Source organism: Lipotes vexillifer, unplaced genomic scaffold (assembly GCF_000442215.2).
Source record: "Lipotes vexillifer unplaced genomic scaffold, Lipotes_vexillifer_v1.1 scaffold89, whole genome shotgun sequence".
Lineage (NCBI taxonomy): Eukaryota > Metazoa > Chordata > Mammalia > Artiodactyla > Lipotidae > Lipotes > Lipotes vexillifer.
The window spans coordinates 91,976-97,214 of NW_006774453.1; the positions used below are offsets into that span (position 1 = coordinate 91,976).

At 36.9% G+C, this 5,239-nt stretch overlaps 1 protein-coding gene and 1 pseudogene across 1 annotated transcript in view; both read right to left on the minus strand.

The window, feature by feature from the left end:
• Positions 1-3,030, minus strand: part of LOC103074831 (E3 ubiquitin-protein ligase RNF149 pseudogene) — a 4,330-nt pseudogene extending 1,300 nt beyond the window's left edge.
• Positions 1-5,239, minus strand: part of PARPBP (PARP1 binding protein) — an 81,605-nt gene that overhangs the window by 72,764 nt on the left and 3,602 nt on the right. The gene's annotated exons all lie outside the window — the stretch shown is intronic.

Sequence of the window (5,239 nt, forward strand, 5' to 3'; positions counted from 1 at the left end):
CCGCCACGCCAAGGCCCTGCCGCCGGGCGGGCTGAGCCAGAGGGCGCTGGCGTGCCAGGCCACCGAAAAGCGCGGAGAAGTCGACGCCAGCTGCAGAGCCCGGGAAGACCCAGTCCCAGCGGCCTATACAAGTTCTTGATCTTGTGAGAAAAGGTTTTGACTAGATTAACAAGTGTTTATACTGGGATTATAAAAACATTTTAAATACAAATAAAAACGCACTCCAAATATCAGTTTTCATGATCAGGTGCCCACCATGACAGCATAATGTTATTCAAACCAGTAACAACTGATTGAGAGGGTCTGTGGTCAAATCAGAAAATGTTTTGTTAGGAAAACACGCCAGCTGGCTAATATCTGAAGGAAGTTCAAAATGTTCAATGCTTTAGTTCTCTGATGGACATAAGAAGGGTTGTATTTCACAAGAATAAAATGAGAAAAATGGAGAGTTACGTTTTATCAGAGCGCTTGTACTTTTTACCAAAGTTACTTTTATTATTCAAAATTTTAAGTAAACTTTACATTTTTAACTAACTGTAATTCTTGTTATGGAAAGAGAAAAGATAACAGATTTACTTAAGAGCATTAATTGGCTATGTGACCTTGAGTAAGATACTGAAATCCCTCTGAGTCAGCTTCCTTGGTTATAAAGTAAGACTGTACAGATTAAATAACACCTGATAAATGTTAGGTAATAAAAACTGTCAGTTTCCTTTCTCTTTTCTTATTCAAAGTAAAATAATTATTTGTTTGTTGGGGGAAGGGTGGTAGATAAATGTAATACAATTTTAAAAACAGTTTCTTCTCATTTGTTATGTCACTGTTGGATCATTTTCAAATCTAACAGTCAACCCCAGGTGCTGTGATTGCTTCCTATGAAGCTATAAAATTAATAGCTTTGTTTCATCCAAAGGACCATTTGTAATGTTCTTAAGGCTACTTAAGGTGAATAACACCCTTAATAACATAATGGCCAGACAAATTAAAACTATGAAGCCAATTCCGAAGAAAAGAAAGGCTAAAATTTTATATGCAATGCAGTAATGAAGTTATACATATTTGCCATATAACGAAATTAATAATCCTCAGTGAATCTATAATAGCTTAAATCTTTAGCAGTATTAAAACTGCTAGAGAGGTGTTATATTATTTAAGCTAAGATATCCCCCCACCTAAGAAAATATTCCAAGACCCTAAAACTCAAAAGTTATTTTCTTTCTCCCCACTAAAGCAGTTAAGAAAACAAGCGCACCAATAAACAGACTAACAACTCTACCAGGTATTCAAAGGTTTCACTGTAATCAAATGTTATTGTAAGGACTATTACTTTAGGGGCCTATGTTCTCAAACTTCAGAGAATTAAAAAACTAAACAGAGCTCAAAGTAGAGGGTGGAAAATATAGGTGAAGGATATATACAACCAACTCCACCTTTTTATTACTATCTGCTACTTATGAATGCACCTGCAGGCAAGTGTATGTTGTTTCACATTGCCAAGTGACTTGAAGTCTGAGCACAGATGGGGATGCCTGAGCTGACTCTGTACATGGAGAGTTAAAGTAAAACTGACCCACGACCCACCATATCCACTGCACATGTGCATGCATATATACATGAACCTGGAAAAGTTTAGTTGCAATTCATCTTTCCTCTTCTTTCCCACCCAGAGTCTGAATTTTCACAGTGAATTAAGTGAATTAACAAGTAGAAAATTAACAAGTAGAAAGAGATACTGAGTGAATGCTACCTAGACAAATCCTGAAGAAAAAGTGACTTGTATTGAATATTTCAATATGTCAAAATGTTTACAATGAGAACTAAATTTTCTTCAGGGTACATTTCACTTAGCTTGTGGATATATTTTTTTAATTATTCATAAACAAACAAACAAATGAGGTGATTTGAACATGGTCTGTTTGATTCCAGAACAATAGTCCTCAATCACTATTCAATAATGATTCTTAATAATTTTACTTTCTCTCTCTCCTTATTTTCTAGTGCATGGTCACCAAGGTTTAACCTTCAGCTGGCCCATTCCATTATACAATATCCTCATAATAAATTATTTACCTTAGTACCATTTCTTCAGATTACTAAAGAAGGACAGATTTTTTAAAAAATGCTCAGCCAGTAAAATTGGCAAGACCTGAAAATGAATTACAAAGGGGAGCAAAGGAAAGAGACCCTATGATGATCCTTAGGTATCTAGCTTCAGTGACTGAGTGTGGAAGGTAAGGTAGGTAAGTTGAGGAAGCAAACAATGTGATCTACTTTTAAAAACTGATGTGGAGACAGTAATCAAGGTAAAATGTCCAGTGAGTACTTGACCATACCAGAGTAAGACTCAGTAGAGAGGTCTAGCATATGAATACTGGTGAAACAGGAAGTATATCCAGTGAAAGTGGGTAAACAGAGCACACTGGAAGATATCAACAAAGTGTATAACAAGAGAGTATCTAAAATATATGTACAACTCTTTCAAAGAGTGAGAAAGAGACAAAAATAAGTCGACAGTAAAATAAGCATAGGAAATGAATAAACAGTTTAAAAAAGGACACCTAAATGGTCAGATAAGAATTTTAAAAGGTGCTAAATGCTTTAGCTAGCAGAAAAATCAAAATGAAATATCACTTTTTTTCTTTTCTAATGAAGTTTGATAACACCTAATATGAGAGAAATAAGAAAATGGTACTCTCCTACACTGTTGATATAAATGTCAATTCTAACAGCCAAGTTGAAGAGCAGTATGGAAGTATCAAGGCAAATTAAAGATGTATCTACTATATGACCCACTGAGTATGGGGCTTAGATTACCTCTTGCTCAGTGCACAGACATCTCATTTCAGTGCAAAACTGTAATACCAAACAACTTCAAACAACCCAAAAGTACATCTAGGAATAAAATGTATCGGTCACACAAAGGATGACTGTTAAAGTGAATAAATCGTATCAAATTTTCTATCAGTACCTGACGAAGTCCTGAAAACAATGTTGGATGATAAAACCAAGACGCAGAAAAATGTACGCCATTCGTTATAATTTTAAAAGAGACACTTTAACAGTGCAATTTGTACAACTGGATATACAGAGAAGCACCTCCTGGTATAAAATACCTAAAATTACAGGAGAAAATAGGAAAACTTCTATTAAGCATGACTGAATTGTCCATAAGAGAAGGGAAATTACAAAAGGTCAAAAGCAGTGAAAAAGTGCCAATACAGAAGGGTAAGCAAATGGCAGGGTCTGTGTTTCCCTGGTGTCTACCACTCCCTGGCATTTAAGAACCTGATTTTTATAAACTCTGAGCACAAAATTTAGGAGACAAAGCTGACCATAAAAAGGCAGGAAGCTGGATCAGAGACATTCCTTGCTCACCTTCCATATATAGCCAAAAGCCCCTGAAGATCAACACTCTTACTGTGTCCACTAGAACAAAATCTGCCCAGCAGAAGGTGATGGTAGAGATACTTGCTGGTGAAGAGATTTCTGAAGCAGTCTCAGCATTGTGCTTACCTCTCTGGGTAATCTTCACTTTTTTTTTTTTTTTGCCTAATACTTAGTTTCTGCTGAGATAGGGGAAACCAGTCATCTACCTTGGCAGAAAATTGGGGGTTTATTCCCTGGACAGGGTAAAATAGTCTCTGGATTGAAGAATGCAGCTGAGGAAGAGAACCCAAATGAAAATCATAGGAATCACATGACATTTAATATTCTAAATTCTGACACTTTTCAGGCACCCATCACATAGGCAGCTCAACTTTACACCCTTCATGCAGGAGGAAAGAAGACTCTTTTCCGAGGAAACTGTTCCAAAAGGGATATCCTAAAGATATCAACATCAAAGCTTCTCCAACCAAATGGCCCAGTAAGATCAGGTTGACAAGCCCTAACCCTGCACAAAGAGCTTCCAATAAACATTTTAGTGCTCCACTTAAATATAGGTGGATGGCCAAGGATCACCATGAAGGAAGTCTCTAATCAGAAGAAAGGAAGTTCTTCCCGAATAAAACTAACAAAAACAAGGAACTTGGAGGAAACACATTATGCAAGAAGATGAAAACCTCAACAAAATATTATTAATAGTCTCAAAGGAGAAAATATTAGACCTAGGAATCAAGAACAGTATGACATTATAAAAAGAGAACAAAAAAGGGCTCTTAGAAATAAAGAGGACGTTAGCAGAAAATCTAATAATTATGTCACCATTAAGCTAAAAAACTATTAAATGTTGAATCTTTGACTATTGGTTGAAAGAAAAGTAAAACAAGGTAAATGGATAAATAAATTGATACAGCCATATAACAGAATATCATGCACTGCTAAAAAGAAATGAGCTATCACACAATGAAAAGACACAGAGGAACCTTAAATGCATATTACTAAATGAAAGAAGTCAATCTGAAAAGGCTACATACTATGTTCCAACTATGTGACACTCTGAAAAAAGGCAGAACTATGGTGACAGTAAAAAGATCAGTGGTTTCCAGGGACTGAGGAGAGGGAAAGATGAATAGTAGAGCACAGAGGGTTTTAAGGGCAGTGAAACTATTCCATACATACTATAATGGTGGACATATATCATTATACATTTGTCAAAATCCACAGAATGTACAACACCAAGAGTGTTTAGGGGGGCTTCCCTGGTGGCGCAGTGGTTGAGAGTCCGCCTGCCGATGCAGGGAACACGGGTTTGTGCCCTGGTTCGGGAGGATCCCACATGCCGCAGAGCGGCTGGGCCCGTGAGCCGTGGCCGCTGAGCCTGCGCGTCCGGAGCCTGTGCTCCGCAATGGGAGAGGCCACAACAGTGAGAGGCCCGCGCACCGCAAAATAAAAAAAGAGTGTTTAGGGGTAAAGATTCAGGATGTCTGCTACTTACTATCATATGGTTCATAGAGAATAATAATAATATGCCTGCATATATATGTTTGTGTGTAATACATACATGTGATATTTATATACACATATGAAATATTAAAAGAATAATGATGCAAATGTGGCAAAATGTTAATAATTAATGAATCTAAGTGAAGGGCATACAGGAGTTCAGTGTACTATTCTTGTCACTTTTCTAGAAGTTTAACATTTTTTTCAAAATAAAAAGTCAAAAAAGTGCTTCCATTTTTTTTTAACATACCTAAGTAAATTTTATTTTTAACAGTATTGTGATTAAAAACAAGTAACAGGGCTTCCCTGGTGGCGCAGTGCTTGAGAGTCCGCCTGCCGATGCAGGAGACGCGGG